The sequence below is a fragment of the Gorilla gorilla genome, chromosome 14 (assembly GCF_029281585.2).
Source record: "Gorilla gorilla gorilla isolate KB3781 chromosome 14, NHGRI_mGorGor1-v2.1_pri, whole genome shotgun sequence".
NCBI lineage: Eukaryota > Metazoa > Chordata > Mammalia > Primates > Hominidae > Gorilla > Gorilla gorilla.
The window spans coordinates 43,162,123-43,182,344 of NC_073238.2; the positions used below are offsets into that span (position 1 = coordinate 43,162,123).

The following is a 20,222-nucleotide window of genomic DNA, read 5'->3' on the forward strand; positions in this document are numbered from 1 at the left end:
AAATAAATTTATTTCAACAAATTATATAACCTGAATGAAATGGGTAAATTCCCAGGAAGACACATACTACCAAACTGACTCAAGAAGAAAGGGCAGATCTGAAGTGACCTATAATGAGAAAGGAGATTGAATTAGTAATCAAATATTTTTCCATGAAGAAAAGCCCAGGCTGGGATGGCTTCAATGGTAAATTCTACCAAATGTTTAAAGAATTAACAGCAGTTTTGCATAATGTTTTTCAAGAAGGTAGACAAGGAGGGAACATTCTTGGCTCATTCTTTAAGGCCAGTAGTACTTTGATACAAAAGCCAAAGACATCACAAGAAAAGTATCGCTGTTATTCTGTATGAATACAGATACAAAAATCTGCAAGAAAATACTACCAAAGAGAAATCAGCAACATATAAAAGGTTTGTATACCGTGACTAAGTGGGATTTATCTGAGGAAGGCAACTGGTTTAACATCTGAAAATCAATCAATTTAATATAGCATATTAATAGAATAAAATACAGAAACCCCATAATCATCTTAATAGAAACAAACAAACAAAAAAACCACTTGACAAATTCAAACAGCACTTCATGATAAAAATACAAAACTAGGAATGTAAGGAAACTTCCTCAACCTAATGAAGGGAATCTATGAAAAACCCACAGCTAACATCATACTTGTGAAAGACTGTTTTCCTCTTAAAACATGGAACAGGCAAGGATGTCTACTGTTTTCACATTTATTCAGCCTAATACTGGATGTTCTAGCCAAGGCAAGGAAAAGAAAGAAAAATCATCCAGATTGGAAAGGAAGAAGTAAAATTATCTCTTTGCAGATGACATGATCTTGTATTTAGAAAATCCTAAGGACTGTATACACAGACTGTGAGAACTAAAAAGTTCGGTAAGGTGGCCATATGCAAGATTAATAAAAGTCAATTGTATTTCTCTGCACTTACAATTAATATGAAAATGAAAATTTCCATTTGTAATAGTATCAAAAAGAATAAGATATTTAGGAACAAATTTAACAAAAGACATTCAGGACTTGTACACTAAAAACTGCAAAATGTTGTGAAAAGAAATTAAAGATAATGTACGTAAATGGAAAGACATCCTGTGTTCATGGACTGGAAGACTTAATATTATTAAGGTGACAGTGCTTCCTATATTGATCTGCAGATTTAATGTAATCGCTATCAAAAACACAGAGGTCTTTTCCTCCCAATAAATTGAAAAGCTGATCCTCAAATTGATATGGAAATGCAAGGGACTCAGAATAGTCAATGTAATCCTGAAAAAGCAGAACAAAGTTGAAGGAAGCACATGTTCTAATTTCAAAACTTAACACAAAACTATGGTAATAAAGACAGCGTGGTGCAGGCAAATTATATCCTTATAGATCAGTGGTATAAAATTGATCCGTAAGGCCCAGAAGCAAACCCTTGCATTTTTTATTAATTGGTTTTCAAAAGAGTGACAAGATAATTCAATTCAAGAAAGAATGATCTTTTTAATAAATGGCGCTGGAATAACCAGATGCCTATGTGTAAAAGGATGAAGTTGGATCCTACTTCATACCATATACAAAATTAACTCAAAATGGATTATTGACTTAAATGTAAAATATAAAACAATAAGTCTCAGGAAAAAAAGTAAGAGTAAATCTTCATGATGTTGGATTAGGCAATATTTTCTTATATGTAACAAAAAGCAGGAGTGACGAATATATAGGTTAGTCTTCATAAAAATTACAAAATTGTTTCCTTCAGAGGATATCATCAAGAAAAAGACAACCCAAATAATGAGATTAATTTTTTGCAAATTATGTATCTAATAAGGATCTTGTATCCAGAATATATAAAAATGATTTCATTCAGCAGTATAACTTTTTGGGGGTGATAAAGACAACCCAGTTAAAAATTCGACAAAGGATTTGAATTGACATTTCTCCAAAGAAGATATACAAGTGGCCAGTAAGCATATGGAAAGGCAGTCTACATTAGTCATTAGGGAAATGCAAATTAAAACCATAATAATGTATCACTAAGATGGCTAAAATTAAAAAGACAAAATTAAGTGTTGGTGAAGATATGGAAATGTTGGAACCCTGGTACTTCCTGGTGGGACTGTGAAATGGTACAGCCATTTTGGGGAACAGTTGATAGTTACTCAAATTATAGGCATAGAGTAACAACATGACCCAGAAACTCTGTTCCTAAGTGTATACTCAAGAGAATTGAAAACTTACATCCATATAAAAACTTGCACATGAATGTGTACATAGGAGCCTCAAACTGGAAACAATCCAAATGTCTATTAACTGATTAATAGATAAATAAGATATGGCTTATTCATACAATAGAATATTATTCAGCCATAAAAAGCAGTGAAGTACCGATTTCTGGTACAAATGGCTGAACTTTGAAAGCATTTTGTTAATTGAAAGAAGCCAGACACAAAATACCACCTGTTATATGATTCTGTTTATATGAAGTATTCAGAATAGGCAAATTCAAGTGACAGAATAGATTACTGGTTGTCAGGGACTGGGCTGGGGAGGGCTGTGGAGTATCTGCTAATGGTCTGGGTTTCTTTGGGGGGTGATGAAAATGTTCTGGAATGTGATAGTGGCGATGCTTGCGTGACCTTGCGAATGTGATAAAAACCATTGAATTGCACCTTTTAAGATGATGAATTTTATGGTATCTGGGCTACATATCAGTAAAGCTGTTATTTAAGAAATTGTTTATCTTCATTTCTGAGAGTTTTAGTTCCCCCCAAGGCAGGTGCTCTGCGTTGCCCTGGTCCTACTCAGATTTCAGTAAAATATCTAGATTGGAAGATTAGAAACCTGAGAAATTACATGTGAAGTGCCAGCAGCTATGGTAGAGAGAAACTTAGTGGCTCAGTAGAACTCTGAAAACAATATTCTGTGAGCTTTTCGTGTAGGGACAAACTCTGTGTGTTTAGCAGGGCCATGCTGTTCAGCACTGCAGTACAGTCTTTGATGCTCTGGCTCTATGTCATTCGGAAAGGCTAAATTATGCTTAGCATCACGTTAATGGGTTTATTAATAAGGAGGAGTTAAGGTACACTTTATAGGGTATATTTCTGTTCAATAGAAATGTAATGTGAGCTGTATATGTAATTTTTTGTTTTCTAGTACCTGCATTTAAAAATAAAAAAGAAACATGGAATTAACTTTAATATATTTTATCTAACCTAAAATATTTAAAATATCATTTTTCATGTGGAAATATTTTACATTTTTTCATGTTGAATCCTCAAAATAATGTATTTCATACTTACAGCACATCTCAGTTTAGAGTAGCCACATTTCAAGTGCTCATTGGCCACCCCTTGCTGAGTGGCTACTGTCTTGACGATCTTAAGAGTGATTTTCATGAAAGTAGATGCAAAGCTTTCAGAGACACAGCATGGTATACTGGTTTTGAGTTGGATCCAGATTCAAATTCTAGCTTTGGCTGTAGTGCTGCATTTATTTATTCTTAAAATATTTACTGACATCTGTTCTCAAAAAATCATAGTCTATTTCTACATAGGGTCAGTCGTATGAATGCTGGAGAGAAGTATCATGTTTTATTGTGCTAATTATTGCAAGACCCAAGGAAGGGAGTGGTCAGTTCTATCTGGGAAAGAGTTGGTAGTGGTCAGGAAGGGCTTTGCAAAGAGGAGAGGCCTGAGCTCCATCTTGGAAGAGGAGGTAGATGAGGACAGAGGCATTCTAGGAGGAGGCAGGAGCAAGGGCAGGGAGGCTTGCAACAGCACTGCCCAGAAGATTGCTTATAGCTTGGTTCACATGGAGCAGGAATGGGTGGTTGAAAGGGTGGTGTGGCTGAGCTGGAGCTGAGGGCCATGTTATTCGAGGGCACCTGCAAGGGGCTTTAGAATGCATTTCATATTAGGCAGTAGACACCCACAGAAGAGCTTCAAGAAGTAAGTGATGGGGTGGGATTTGATCTTTCTTGTGTTGTTACCTTGGGCAAGTTATTGACCTTTCAGATCTGCCCCCCTTAGTCTCCTATTCTGCAACATTGGGTGATTGAAATCTACTCAGGCTGTTGCTATGAAGATTAAGTGAACTAGTATGTGAAGCATACCTGATGGTCCAGCTCAGACTCCTGCTGAATCGAGAGACCGCTTCTCTGGTAGTGTCCATCTGTTGCCCTAGCTCCTGTTCTTCATTGTAGTTGTGCTCCAGCAGTACCCAGGGAAAGCTTTCAAGAATATAAATTGTTGGAGCACAACAATCAGCCTCAGGGTGGTGTCCAGGAATCTGTGTTTAACAAATCTATGTTTAACAAATTCTCTCTGTGGTTATTATGCAGCCACCTGTTTCGGGTTTGCATACCAATGTGCAGAGTTCACGTCCTCAACTCTTATCTAGGATTCTGGGCCATTCGGTAACATCAGCTCTTCCTGCCTCTTACATCAGCTTCCGTGTACTGTTTCCTGGCCGGTGGTCTGTAGACGCTAGTCTGATCACAGTTGGTAATTACCAGTGGCCTAGGGCTACTCTGTTTGAGGTTGACCAGTTGGTTCTTAGGTGGCTCTTCATAGATTGGCCTCATTGAAATGGTACCTGACATCTTCTACACATGTATATATCTACTTCACAGACCTTAGCCAGTACTCCTTAATTTTGTTCACACTCTTATTTAATATCTGTATTAACATAAAGTCACGTTCTAACTCCTTTCCACAATGTGAAGTATAATTCCAACTTGTCTATTAATTCAGAGCTGTTCTATTTGCAGCTCTTTATCTATGACCATACCCATAATAATAATAATGACAATTTTCTTTTTTTTTCTGTTACAATTAGTACTATCATTGCCATCATTGATACATTTACCTTCAACCCTGTAGTGGTCCACAGTAGATCCACATATCTCTGTTTAAGGGGAAAGTCGCTATTGGAACAACACAGAGTGCCTCTGAATGTCAGATTTACTTTGCTTGCATTTCATTTCATGGTCTTATGTGTTTTTAAGATTCTGATTGGATGTGAACAAAATGAGAGGTTTCATCTAGCATGTCAACTTTGACTTCATCACCACCATTCTGTGACCATGTCACAGAATGCTGATTTTAATCTTACGTCTTATCCTCACATAATTAATCTAAAAAATAGGGAAAGAGAAATGGGTGGCACTAAAAGGAGATTAAAAAGTTTATTTTGCAGCTGGCTGCTCTTTCATGCAAAAACAAAACAATTTATAGTAGGCTGCTGATTTAATGGGTCTCCTAGTGGGAGGGAAAATTATTTAAACCCTTTCTTATTCCTTCTCAGAAGAAAACGCACTTTGGGAACTTGTGAATTTTCTTTATCTGCGGTACCCAAATGGCCTTGATTCCACTAGCTTTTACTTCCATTAGTGTTGTGCATGCTTCGAATTAAGATTGTGTTGGGGTGGTTGTGATGCTGTTGTGCTGGTGGTGGTAGTTGTGGTAGGTCCTAAAATAGATGGGTTACTACATTTATTACAAGACAGAAGTAAATGTTCCCTTCATTGCCCCATGGACTTGGGTTTGGACCTGTGTGGGATGCTGCTCCCTGGCCATGCCTGTCCTGAGCTAGTGGGCAGCTCTTCCGCACGCTTCCCTCTGCATCTTATTCCTGCATCCATCTGCCCCCTGCATCTTGTCCCTCGCTTGCTCTTGCCTGCTTTCCCTTTCACCTGCCCCTGTTAGAGATCAGCATGCTCCCTCTCACCTTTTTGTCTTCCAGCCCTCAGCTTTTCTTTCTGTCATATCTGTGCTCTTGGAAAAGAGTCTTATGTTGCGAGGGGGAAGCCGAGGGGGTTGAAAGTAATTGGGGATTGGGTGGGAAGAAAGAATTGAAAAGATACACATAAGCCCTTCCAAATGCTGGAGCTAATTCCTTTCCTTTCTTATCTTTTAGATACCATTGATGGTAAGTTAGAATGGAATCAGTTACTCATACCCAAACCACTGTTGCTCAGAAAAATGATGTATGTTGAGCAATAGGTAGTTTAGAAAATGTAATTGTTTCATAATCACTGGGGTTTTCAATCCTGCTTATTTTTTTTTGTTTGGAAAAATTATGAAATTGCCATATGTGTAGGTAAAAAAATGGTTGAGTATCAGCAATTTTGTATAAGTCAGCCTACTAATAGCAGGCATTCTGTGGTATCTATGCCTCCACATTTGGGAGGAAAATTTGTCTCTTTTCTACCACTAACAACTAATCTTCCTGTTGGACAATTTAGAGAAGAGAGTAATTTGCTGATTTTTTGAATTGAAATTTTCTTAACGATTTAATTAATATTAATGTTGTTAATATTGTAGGATTCATAGTTACTCTGGTTTTTTATTGCTTCTGAATTAGAAGAAAATAAGCATGACAGTATAAATTTGGTACATAATATGAAAATTAAGATCTACAAAATGGACGTGATTATTCATATATCAGAGGTATTCTTCCCCTGACAAAAGCTCTGTCTTAAGTCCTTAAGATACTTCATTTATATGGTTTATTTAAGAATCAGTTTTCAGATCATTAACTACTTGAGGGATTAATATAGAAAGAAAACTGAAGTCATGTAATCCACTGAGGATTAATCTGAAAATAAGATTAAGTATCTCTAAAATCCTAGACTCAGCTAATGGAAAAAATGGTGAGTTGATGAAGCAACTCCAATTATGAAGAGTTTGTGGTATAATTATTGCATAGATTCAGGGACTTCTGAACTAACTTTATGTTTTGGTGAGAAGACCTATTATAATAAAATTACTGTTAATGCTTTCCTGAATCTTTCTCCTTCTAAATTTTCCTATGTCTTTTTCTTTTTAAGGTTTCCACAGCTGGATTGTTTACTAGGGCCAATTGTCACCAATGGCAGTAAAACTCATTTTCTGGGGAGCAGGGTGAGTTCATGTGGATTTCTACCTGATTTATTATTCCATTCTGTTTGGGCCTGTGATTGTCTCTCAAATGTTTACTTCCTTATACTCAAGGTAAATAGCTGGTGGTAGTTTTTTTTTTTTAAAGTGATATTATTAATGAAAGAAGTCAATGAAAATAAATTATATGAAAGCTTAATTTGTTTTTTTTTTTTAAAGCTGTGAGGAATCTAGTTAGATATTGACTGAGTTCAAGTAACGTGTTAGTGATTTTAAATTTGTAGGGGGTGTTTAGAATTGACACCTCTTACTTAGTAGTAATTAATCTTCAGTAACAAAGGGTCATGTTATTGTTAGCATGTGTTTAGTAATATTAATGGACAGACATAGGACACGAGCTTTAAGTTAGGGGATGTGCTTGATAACTGAAGTTACTGAGAGAAGACGACCAGGCTGGGAGGAAAAACGTGAATGCAGTGCAAACAGTCCATTAAACTAAGAGCAGAAGCTTTAGTAAACAGCCAAGACCATAGAAAGCTTAAAACATTTGAGGGAAGCTTTTCTGAGGGCTGCTGCTAGCCCATATGGCGCTTTGTGCAGATTAGACAAAGGCACCCCTCTGTAAGACATTCACTTCCATCTGATGGGAAGTTATTCAGCTATACTGATTTTTAGAACAAGACATTTTATTGCCATGTGCTGGAAAATTGTAATATAAATAATCAAATTACCCATCTTTAAATCAGCAAGGTTTAATAAAAATACAAACAACTTTTAAACGAGTAGAGAGATGCTCATGATGAGACCGATGCCTCCGTAAACATGGTGCTCTTCCACAGTGCACAACCTGAGCAACTGGCAAGTTGGCTCTGCCTTGTTGGGATTCAACTCATGATAGACTCTAAGGAAGGGACACTTTTTATTAAGGTCTGGTCATAGAGGACAGAAGATAGAAACAAGAGTTTGAGGTTTGGCTTTGATTAGAAACTTGGGTGGCTCAAAAGAAACTTACCAGAAGCACAGTAGCTATAGGTTTGGGGTCCCAAAAGGGTAGCCTGAGCTTTCTAGGGCTAAAACTAGGAAAGAAACACCTAAACTGCGCTTTAAACTAAATTTATGACTGAGTTTCTGCCATGTGGTGATTTATAGTATGTGCTTTCAGATTCGCCCTACTTTAATCATGAAAGCTTCGTTCTATAGACCACCACCTGTGTGATGTCCTTGTTCTCAAAGACGATTTAAACTTGGACTGTTTTTCCCAGTAAAAGAGATTTGCTTTCAGAATGTCGAGTGTATTCATAATGGATGGTTCTTCATTACTTACAAATTTTTGTAATTAATCTTCTGATGAAACAAAAAGCTATGATGTTGCTGTTAATGTGTATTTGATAGATATTGGTTGACAAATACAGGCTAAATGGGATGTGGCAATACTTTGGGGCCAGATTTAGGGGCTACGGGTGGAGTATGTGACTGGTGATTGAAAAGTTATTGAGGAAATTAGAACAGATATGGGAAAAAGTCATAGTGTAAGTAGGTGGATGTGGCAGTCATGGTAGTTGGAGGCATGGTGAAAGTGGTGCAGGTTGTGGGGTGGTGAGGATGGTGGTGGCCGCTGGAGTGCCCGGAAGGTTGGTAGTGGAGAGCTGGCAGCTGCCACTGTGGCGCTGAAGACACATGAGAAGGAAGAGATGACATGTGGAAAAGATACCATGCTGTGGACACAAAGTATGTGGCCTAAGTAAAAGCTTTTGGTTTCTTGGGTGCTGGAGACAAATTGACCAGAGGGATATTCAAGGGGCCTCCTCTTTGTGGTGATGCAAAGTTAGTTCTGTGTGTGTGTGTGTGTTTGTGTTTTTTGTTTTTTTGTTTTTTTTTTGATACGGAGTCTCACTCTGTCGCCCAGGTTGGAGTGCAGCGGCGTGATCTCCGCTCACTGCAACCTCTGCCTCCCAGGTTCAAGCGATTCTCCTGTCTCAGCCTCCCGAGTAGCTGGGATTACAGATGCATGCCACCACGCCTGGCTAGATTTTGTATTTTTAGTAGAGACAAGGTTTCACCATGTTGGCCAGGATGGCCTCGATCTCTTGACCTCATGATCTGCCCGCCTTGGCCTCCCAAATTGCTGGGATTACAGGCGTGAGCCACCGCGCCCGGCCAAAGTTTGTTTTCTTATTGTATCATTTACCTCCTTCTCCCCCATTCACCTCTATGCCTATGGTGGAGGATTTGATACTTTGAATACAGAAGCACAGAAACATGATTGATTACAAACACCATTCATGAGATTTAGTGCAAAAGGCCCCAGTGTTGTTTACATCTAAAACGACCTCTCCTCTGCTCCCCCAACACACAAATGATCTATGTTTTGAAGAAAAAAATGTAGATTTTTTTTTAATGAGTGGAGGAAGCAGAAGGAAAAAGGGAAACCAGATAAAGAAGACTTAGATCAGTTAATTCCTCCCACCCCTGCAGTTGTTTAGCTGTCTGTTCTACTTTGTGGATGTTATCCTTGACTGTGGAACACCAAGGGGAGTGAGAATATGAAGACACTTTGGATCTGATGTTTGGCAGCTGTGATACTGAGCTAATAATTTTGAGTTTCATGTTTCCTTATCTTTCTGTAGAGAGAATCATATTCCTTATTAGAAAACGCAGAGGGAATATTTGTGAAAACACTGGCTTAATGAATATTAAAATGAAACAGAATGATAGTTTAGGTGATGATCTGGTATTCTCACTGTCCTGAAACTTCATGATTTTTGCAGTGAAATAATTTATCGCTGTATGGTCCAAATAGTTGTCCTCATTATTTTAAAGAAGAGATCCTTTATGACGATTCTGTAAAGATGTATATACTCTGCAGCAAGAGAGATTTAGGATAGCATAGCTTTTGAAAAAGGGGAATTAGTGGGTTTTCCTGCAACGAATGTTAGATTAGGTATAGAGCACCATGTGCTTGATGTGTGCTTAATGGGACGGAATGACTTTACCCTGTGCAGGTGCTAGTAACAGCCACATACAGTGGGTGCTCCTAGTTCAGTACTGTGCTGAGACCAACACTCATTATCTCAGTGGCTCCTTAGAACCCCCTCTGGGGCAGGTGCTGCCATGGCTCTTATTTTACAGCTCTGAGAGGTGAAGGATGGAGCTAATGTAGCCAGACATGCCTGTTGCCACTAGGCTTTCCGGTCTCCTTGGATCCGGACTGGCTCTACTCTTCAATGTCTTTTTCATTTCTCAAATACTATGCATTTTAGACCAGCCTGTCTCATCCCCCAGAGCTGCTTTAAAATTGAGCAGAGAATTCTATCATTAGAGGACACCAGCTGAACAAGGCCAGGGGAATCCTAGAACTAAATTTGTGCCACATAATGAGATGTGAGGGGATTGTTGGTTGCAATTGGTTTCCCAGAGACCTGAGAGATTCCTGAAGGTTATTTTTTTTTCTACATGTGATTCAGAAGTATCTAAATCATTGAAATATCCTCAGATTTCGAGAATGTGAAGGAACCCAGCAGTGTGTACATCTTATTTTTCTGCTTTAAAATTATCCTCAAGAATAGATTAGAAGCACCGGGGTCACAAAGTCTGTTTTTTGAGGCAGGGTAAGGTTAATCCTTTCCCTAATTCATCTTTTTCCTTAGGCAGAAAACACAGGAGGAAAAAAAAGACCAAACACATGTTAATATTTAAATTCATAGATCCAGAGCCCAGAATTTTAGTATGTTGGTTATTGGGGTAAAGGGACTGGTGGAGTCAGTAAATGTCACATGGGCAATTCTCTTAAGATGATAGAAACCATATAAGCTTCTTTGTTGTCCTTTATTAAATGATGCATAAGACTGTGCAATTTACCCTGCACCAATCTCTTGTATGTACTGTTATGTAGCTGCTGTAGCCAGGAATTACACCTGTGATCTGTTTGATATGAGGCCAGATTTTATTAAACTAGGTCATCAGGGCACACACGGGGGCTGGGTCATGCTGGCACTGTGTCGTCTTTGGAAATTAACTGGGTAAGCATGCCAGTAGGCAAACGAAATGGCTTTGCTTCTGCTATTAGAAGCAGATAGCGGGGAGCTGTGTAATATTTGAACATGCATCCAGTTAATGATGAATTACAATGAGAATCCTGGAAAAGTTCCTGTGATGCTCATATTATGTCAAAGGAGTTCATCATATTTGAAATTATCACAGGAATTACAGAATAATTCAAAATGAATGGGTAATTATTCAAATGTTGTATGAGTTATTGCTTCAATGTGCACATTTCTTAATAACAGTGTGGATTTCTGCCCTCTCCTTGTAGAAGCACTGAGAACCTGAGCTGACATCAGCCATTTGGTCGCGATTTCCTGGGGCAGAAGCTGGGGAGTTTGCATAGGGAGATCATTTATAGTTCTTCTTTTGAAGGTTGAGTTTGGTTCTGTCTAGGAGATAGGAGAATGAATTAAATGACATTTTAAAAATGGCTTTTTAATGTCTGTTTTTGCCTGAAAGGGATTTTGTATTTAATTCTTTGTCATATTTATGTAGTTGTTATTCATTGTACTTAGCGTCCAGATTTTTAAAATGCTGTGTGTGTGTGTGCATGTGTGCGTGTGTGTGTATTTAATGTTCAGTTGCTAATATGGGGATATTTCTCTTAGATGCCAGGATAGGAGAAAGGCCTTTTCAGAAGTACTCGTCCACCCCACATGGCTTGGGGAGCAGCTTTGGCACATAGGGAGGGAGGAAGGGGTCTGCAGCATATGTGTGTGAGTGTGTGTGTGAGAGAGAGAAAGACGGAGTCTAACTCTGTAGCCCAAGCTGGAGTGCAGTGGCATGATCTAGGCTCACTGCAACCTCCGCCTCCTAGGCTCAGGTAATTCTCATGCCTCAGCCTCCTGAGGAGCAGGGACTACAGGCGCACGCCACCACACCCATCTAATTTTTTTGTATTTTAGTAGAGACAGGGTTTCACCCATGTTGCCCAGGGTGGTCTCGAGCTCGAGCTCAGGCGATCTGCCCGCCTTGGCTCCCCAGAGTGTTGAGATTACAGGCATGAGCCACCGTGCCTGGCCAGCATTTTCTTTTTTAAAATTTTAATTTAATTTACTTGTTAATTAATTAATTTTTTAGAGACAGGATTTCACCTTATCACCCAGGCTGGAGTGTGATGGTGTGATCATAGCTTACTGTAACCTTGAACTCCTGAGCTCAAGCAGTCCTCCCATCTCAGGCTTTTGAAGCTAAGACTATAGGCAAGTGTCACCAGGCCTGGCCAATTTTTTTTTTTATTAAATTTTTGTAGAGATGGCGTTTTGCTGTGTTGCTCAGGCTGATCTCAAACAACCATCCTTCTGCCTCCGCCTCCCAAAGCACTGGGGTAACAGGCGTGAGCCACCGCTCCTGGCTAGCAACATTTTCTAATCTTTCTGCTGTAAATTCCACTTGTGACTAGAATGTAAACTTCACAAAGGTGGGGATTTTGTCTGTTTATTCACTACCATTTTCCTGACACTTTGACCAATAAATGCCTAACATGCATTGGACACTCAGGAAATGTTTCTGGAATGAATGAAGCCATTTGAAGCTTGTGTCTCTGGGAAGTAGAATTCTTTTTCTTTCATCTCAAAGGAAAACAAATTTACCTAGTCTTTTGCTTATTCTTTCAGCAGCACAGAGACATATTGAGAGATCAAGGAGAGACACTTCATTTAAGAAATTGGAAGGAAAAAAATATCCTTTATGGTGTAAAACTTATTTAATGGAAGGACTGGCTTCGTGGTAGAGGTCCCTGTTATGTTCCCTCTCTGTTTTGTTTGTTTTTTTTTTTTTTAACCTAGACAACTTGCTATACATGTTGCTCAGAATAAGAGGGTACGTAAGTCATCAGATAGCCACAAAGAAGGACGATGTAGACTTTGGTGACACTCTGGGTCATGCCTCAGCTCTGGCATTTTTTAGTGTGTGACTTTACTTATGTTACAGTTTCCTTACCTTAAAAGGGGATGGTACCTGGCTTGCAGCTCTGTAAGGATTACATGAAATGAGAAGGGAGAGCACTCAATAATATAACAGTGCCTGCCACAAAGTAAATGTTGCTTCTCACTTCCAAATGAAGCCTCATTTAAGTCTCCTTTAAGAACTTGACATTACTAGACTTGCTAATTTAACTGCTTTTCTTAAAAACATATATGCAGTTTTTTTCTTAAAAAAAAATATATATATTCCTCCTTCAGAAGAGGGCATATTAAACAGAGTCCTGTAAGAAAGTAGAGCTGCTCGAGTTATAGCCTGGCACTGTGGATCGTGTTTAGGCATTTACATAACTGCACTGATCTGAACTAGTTTGTTAATGAACGAACATTTCTTAAATATGGAACCCACGTGAGAGACCACGGGGGAAATCTAAACTAAGTTTTTGAGGTCTCCCAATCCAGGGCAGCTCTCTCTTTGGAGTTTAAAGGAATCGTCAGGTCTCTGTAATAACTAAAGAACATGAAAGAATTATATTGAAAACACTTGGCTAATTATAAGTTCTAAGAGGCATTTCAGTTCACTCAAGCGTTTTAACATCCACCAGGACATACAGATAAACTTCTCAGTCCATCAAGTCAAAAGCTGTGTGTGTCTTTTAAATGTTTTAGTTGTAGTTTTCTTCTTTCCTCTTTAGGAGAAATTAAATTATCAGGGCAGGTTAATCTCCACAGACTATTATAGATGTGCAAATAATATGCCACTTACAGTGCGTTTTTAATAGACTGCTTGTCAGAAGAGCTCATGTTTTCTTGTGCTTCATGTAGAAGCAGTTCTTGTATATGCATTCAGAAAACAAAATAGTCTTTCATTTCGGAAGAAGATGCACTCTTAACGAAACAATGAATCTTAATAGGAAGAGGGTATCAGGACTCATCTTCCTTCTCAAAGGCAAACATAACAAAATTGATAGTCTATGAAACTCACTAATTTGTCCTAGCTCCATAGCGATTTTTCATACCTCATGCATCCCTGTACCTTGTATTATAGTTATTTGTGAACAGACATTATTTCCTTACTGGGCTGTATGCTTCTTCAGTGGTGTAATCCATGTCTTATTCACTCCCAATATTATTTGGCAAAGTGTCTTACACGTAATAGGGATCCATAAATACTTGGTGAATCAATGAGGATTTTCTGAGCAAAGTACAGAGGGCTGGGTTCATTGTTTGTGGTTCTCATAGTTTTAATTGGGGGTGATGTGGAAGAGTTCATGTCCTCGTCAGGTTCCTGCTGAGCCAGTGTGCTGTATTGTATTTAGGATGGCAAGAGAAGCCTGCCAGAAAATCACCTAAGGTAATTATTTTTGACAAAGTGGGAAGATATTCAAATAGGCATGAACAATATAGAGTTTCTGACAATAAAGTCAATATCACTTGAGGTTTTTTTTTGGTTCCTTGGATTCTTCTTGTTGGTTCCAGTGCAAATGAGAAGGTGAGGATGAGGGTGGAGTCTTAAGTTTTTGCCTCCCAGATAGAGGGACACGGGGCATAGGAGCTCTGATTTTGGGTTTCTCAGTGCGAAGGAAGAGGGAGGGGAGTAGTCCAAAGGCAAAGGCAAGAGGATCTCTAGAAATGGGACTCAGTGGAATGTCAGGCCTGGATTCGTCTAGAGGACACTGAGGATAACTTATTGTGATTTTGTACCTCTCCCCCTTGCCTATCAATTTCCGCTGCATCCTCTGTCTTGTTGTGGCTCTGGCAAATTGATAAGGAGTTGGCAGGGTGGTTTTGCAGGGAAGGCCTCATCTCCTTTCCTGTGTGGCCTAGTTCTTCCATCTGTGACTCTCTTGATAGCATCTTCCCAGACTTTGTTTCGTCTTGGCTTTTTCAACACCTCCCAGGCCCATCTCCTGGCTGGTCTCAAGTCTTGCTAGGGCACTGTCCAAGGAAACCATGCAGCAGCCCTGAAGACTGATGCTGTCTCAGAGTTATACTTCCTGATGCTGGATGGACCTCACATAGATGCAGCCTCTGGGCGCCAACGTTATGCAAAGCTCAGGCTTGGGAGGAGAGCGGGAAGGAGGGGAGTAGCTAGGCCTATTCACTGTCACAGGTGGGCTTTTACCAGGGCTTTCTGCCTTGGCCAGGCTCAGCCGTCCTGTCATCTGACCTCACTATACACTTATCTGCAGGATAATGCCCCGATTTCTTAGCAGGAATATAAGACCTGTCCCACACTCTATGTTTTATCCACATTTCCTGTCACACCCTCCTTTTCTAGTTCAGGGATATGTGTATATATATATATATATATTGAATGCCTGCTTTGTGATAGTCACTGTGCCAGATGCTGAGAACGTCAAAAGGAATAAACTTTGGTTTCTGCTTTCCAAGAATTTACTATCTTTCCAAGAATTTACTATCTGTTGGTATAGCCCAATATACAAACAACTTCAAAAAAATAGTTTAAAGGAATGTTAATGGGGAAACACAGAGGTGGGACTCACAAGCCCCTTTTCTCCATCCTTCCTAAGCCACTCATGATTCATATGTATGGGGGTCAGCCGATATTGGTTTGATTGTGATGTTTTATATCTGTAGTATTGTATGACAATAATTGCTGTTCTGAAAAATAGTGTTAGATACCCTAAGAACGATAATAGTCAAAAGGATTACATTATACGATAAATAATAAAAACAAACTTGTTGGAATGTTAGTGGTACCTGGTGTGTGAGTGGTATCTAGTGTGGTAGGAAAAGAGATGAATATTTCAGAAGTATTTTCAGTAACAAGGGGTGTGATTATTGAGTTTCAAAGAAAATTAACTTAGAAGAGTCTTTCAGTAAACATTCCTGTTACCACTTTATAATAATAATTGATATTTCTAGCCCCACCCTATTCCCTGCCAATCCCTCCGCTGTTGACGAAGAGATATTTTTGGCTCGAATGGTCTCGATGTCAACCTACAAGGATTTGCCCACTCTCCCAGTGGACATTTGGCAATGTCTGGAGACATTTTTGGCTGTCACAACTGGGGACACTGTGCCACTAGCATCTAACAGATAATGGCCAAGGATGCTGCTCATCATCCTGTAATGCATAGGATAGTTCCCCACAAAGGATCTTACGACCCCAAATGCCAGCAGTGCCAGAGTTGAGAAACCCCAGTCTGGATGAATAGCCTATATTGCTGCATGGTCTTCTTATAACAGCCTTGTTATGATTTAATCCGTCAGATGAATAGTGTCGATGATGACTTAGCATGTTTTGGAGAGCTTTACTAATGTATCCCCAGTGTCTAGCACAGACCCTGTAACCTAGTCCACAATTCATATGTATTTGTTTGTTAAATGCATAAGTGCATATATTCCTGAAGATAGTAGCATTTTATTTGTTTCCCAAACACTCCTCTTGTACTTTCAGAGTTAGATAAATGGAAAATATGTGCCGGAGTTTATGAGAGTTATTTCAAAGATTCAAAGCAAGTGTTAGGTCAGTAAAAATAAGACACCCGGATCTCTAAGTGGGAGAAGATAGAAAGTCATCAACTCTAGCATCAGCTTGTTTGCAGAGCTGAACAGGCAAAAACACGGCAGAAGTTCATGAAAGCCCAGTTGGTCTACAGCCACAGAGGAATATGCTCTAAGCAAACAGCTGCACCAAAAAGCAAACTCAACACAAACCTGTAATAGGAAAATAAGTGGGCATCATACAGAGTCCTTAGAGGAACTAGAAACTGAGCTTCACAGAAGCACTACCTGAGGCTAGGGGCACAGACAGATATAACTACAGTCAGCTCAGAAATTACCTTGCACTGCCCCATGGACGCCATCTGTGCTGGCTTTGCTGGGAAAGCCAAGTGCTTGACTTCCCAATTTCTCTCTCACCGTTTTCCTGCTTGAACCCTTTGCTCCAGCCAGACTTTCCTGCTTCTCCTCTAAACATGCCTTGTGCTGCCTCTCTCTCATTGTCCATGACGTTCTTCTGTCTAGAATGCTGTTTTCCCGCTCCTCTCTACCTCTGAGTTTTCCAAGACTCAGCTCAAGTTCAGCAGCCTGTATGAAACCCTTCCCAAGTTTTTCCTGCATAAAAAGTCTTTAACAATCTTATTTCCCCCTCTTACCCCCTGCAAATCCAGGAAACAAGGTAATGTCATGGTTTATCAGATTCCATTCTGCAGAAACCTCAGGTGCTTCGAAACGATGAATGGGACAAATGCATCTTTTCATGGTTGTTGGAACAGGCCGTAAGGATGGGAGAGCATCTCCCTTTGGTTCATCAGGGCCCACTGGATGGACGCCTGCCACAGGCTGTACACAACAGTCTGCTCGTTGGTATAAGGTGCCTTTGAAGGTTCTGATAGTACTTACCTGGACAAAGAAAGAGACCTGAAGGAGTACTTTTATATTGTCCGCAAACTCAAGAAATAGACAAAAATGTAAATGTCATCCTGACATTAGACAGATACATTCCCCTCTGTATAGGGCCCCATCCCAGTTTTTGGACACAAGTGGAATAAAGCCAGCCCTGTTTTCTCAGGGTTCAGATACAACGCGGAAAGTGTGTGTGTCTCTTGTTGTGCTCTGATCTTGGCTCGTGGCAAGTTCAGGGAGAGGGGCCAAGCTTGGCTAATTGGCCAGCAACAGCCCTGCTGGGCTAGGCATTCTGTCAGTCTCACCAGGCACCCTCTCTCTAGATTCAACTCAGAACTTTGCAATATTGTGTAGAATTCCCAGCAGCAGTGAGTTCTGATCAACTCTATTTACAAGAGCAATATTAAAAACATAAATTGCCCAGAGGGTATGCTTAACATTAAGGTGTTAAACAGTAGAGGGAGAAGGGACTTGTGAAAATGAAGTTTAATTTTGTTACAGAGAACTTTCATTCTTTGTGCAGGATGTCTTAAGGATGTCTCTAAACCATCCTGGAGACTGGTCTTTAGACAGTTGATTCATTTTCTAGCAAAACTCAGACAGATATATTAAAATTAAAATCTCATGGTGGGTATAAAATTTCATTATTATACCTGTTCTTATTACAATCACTTGTTTTCTATTCATATGAGATCATTGGGTAGAGAAAATTTACCTTGATTTTTGCATTCAGAATTCAGTTGCCTGTTTACCATGGTTTCATTTATTTTTAGATGAAAATTTCCCCTTTTTGTGTGCAGCTGAGTGTATCTCTCATTTGCCAGAAAGGAGAGGAATATCGCTGTTAAATGAGGATGATCATTTATTTGCAAGTTAAAACATATTCTGAAAAGGATGGAAGCTTGTTCTTGCCTGAAGCTGTTTGTTCTGTGAGGCTTTGAGGTGTCTCTGAGGGCTGTCTCTATGCTCTATTTTGTCTTGTTTCTTAGCAGTAAGGCCTTTACTTATGTTGGTATAGGAAGTAGAGATAAGTGATAAAGATATCTGGAGTGGACCTAAGAGAAATAAGAAATCTGTAACATTCACGTAATTCAAATGCAGGCCTGGTGATTCTGAAACATTCAAAATTGTGTTTTTAAATGCCATTATGTAAGCACATACATTTGTCCATTGACCGTGATGGAATTCATTGTAAGTGACCAGTGGTTCCCAAAGCCATGGCATTGGCTGATCTACAAAGAAAAGGAATCAGAGTACCTGTTTCAAAAACAAATCATCACATGTATATGCAAATAATTAAGAAAATATGTACTGAGTGACTACAACATAGTGGGCACTATGCAGATGTCAGAGATACGAAGATATATATGATATGGTTCTTGCCCTCCAGGCACTTAGAGTCTAAGAGGAAATATAGGTGAGTATAGATCCGGTACTTCTGGTATCTGCTGACAAGGACTCTGACCAGGGTCCTGAAGCACGCACAGTTCCTGAGGCCCTCCTTAAAAAATATGCAAAATTACTAAAGGAGCATCTGGTAGAGAGATGAATGTGTATGTTGAAGGGGCTTGTGCAAGTGAGGATCCCCGAAGTGTCAGTTTCCGCCCCTGGCCCTGTGGGATGTATCTGAGTGGGTAGGAGCACTTGAGCAGGACTTAGCGCCCAGCTTGGCCTGGGGCACCGCTTCCTGGAGCAGGTGGCATTGTAGGTGTGTGCTGTTTCCACTCTTCCCTCCTGGAGTCTACTCTCCACACAGTAGCCAGCGTGAGTCTTTAAAACCTAAATGAGATGATAGCACTCTCATGTTCACACTTGCTTTCCATCACACCGGGACTTGAACCCCACATCTATCTCCCTCCCCCTCGCTCCTGATGCCTCCTTGCTGTTCTTAGACCTTCAGTCACTTTCCTGTCTCAGGGGTTGCACTTGCTGTGCCCTCTGCTTGCAGGATTACTCCTTCCTATTTAGCACAGGGCTGGCTCTTCTCCACCTGCTCAAATGTCCGTCCTCAGAGGGGCCTCACCTGATCACACTATCTGGTGCCCCTCTGTTTTCCCTGCCCTCTTTATTCTGACTTATTTTCTTCAGAGCATTCTCCCTACATTACATACTCCTTTGTTCATCTGTCTCTCCAATTGGAATGGAAGCTCTGGGAGGATGACTGTATGGCTCTTATTCTCCGTTATTTCCCCACACCTTGGATGGGGTCTGGTATACAGGAGGCACTCATTAAATATCTGTTAGAAAAAAAAGTGAGTGAAAGTAATACAGACATGGTGGGACAGTAGCTGGGAGGTCTGTCTTCAACAGTTTGTGAAAAGGGAGGCTAATGGTCTTCCAGGACTCTATTTTGAGAGGCTAAAAATATATTTGTTTCTGAGCAACACTAACTTACAGAATTTTTAAATTCCTTGGAAAAAGGCTGGGCACAATGGCTCATGCCCATAATCCCAGCACTTTGGGAGGCCGAGGTGGGTGGATCACCTGAAGTCAGGAGTTCGAGATCAGCGTGGGCAACATAGTGAAACCCCGTTTCCACTAAAAATACAAAAATTAGCCAGGTGTGGTGGCACACCCATGTAGTTCCTGTTACTCCGGAGGCTGAGGAGGGAGAATTGCTTGAACCTGGGATGCAGATCACGCCACTGCACTCCATCCTGGGTGACAGAGTGAGCCTCTATCTTAAATACATACATACATACATACATACATGTATACAGAGCGAGCCTCTATCTTAAATACATACATACATACATACATTCATTCATTCCTTGGAAAAAACTTTCATGCAAGATTCCTATGGTTGGATGGCATCTGATGATCTGAAAAAGGTCTGAGATTGTATTCTAATTAACAGTTACCTAAATGTTCTGTTGTCTCAAATGCCTTCATGTTGGATCTGGTTGGAAGAGATTTAAATCTCGAAAAGTGGGAAAGGGACGGGATAGTTCAGTGTATGAATGTGTAGTAGGCAGGGAGTTTAATTTTCAAGAGGTAAAA

General features: G+C 39.9%; 1 protein-coding gene across 9 annotated transcripts in view; it reads left to right on the forward strand.

Moving 5' to 3' along the window:
* The window catches only part of MTUS2 (microtubule associated scaffold protein 2), a 694,372-nt gene that overhangs the window by 13,195 nt on the left and 660,955 nt on the right, over positions 1 to 20,222 (forward strand). For all 9 annotated transcript variants that reach the window (XM_055359741.2, XM_055359737.2, XM_063697237.1 and 6 more), the window contains exon 2: positions 6,834 to 6,906. The gene's annotated coding sequence lies outside the window, so the exon portion shown is untranslated. The remainder of the gene's footprint in view (positions 1 to 6,833; positions 6,907 to 20,222) is intronic.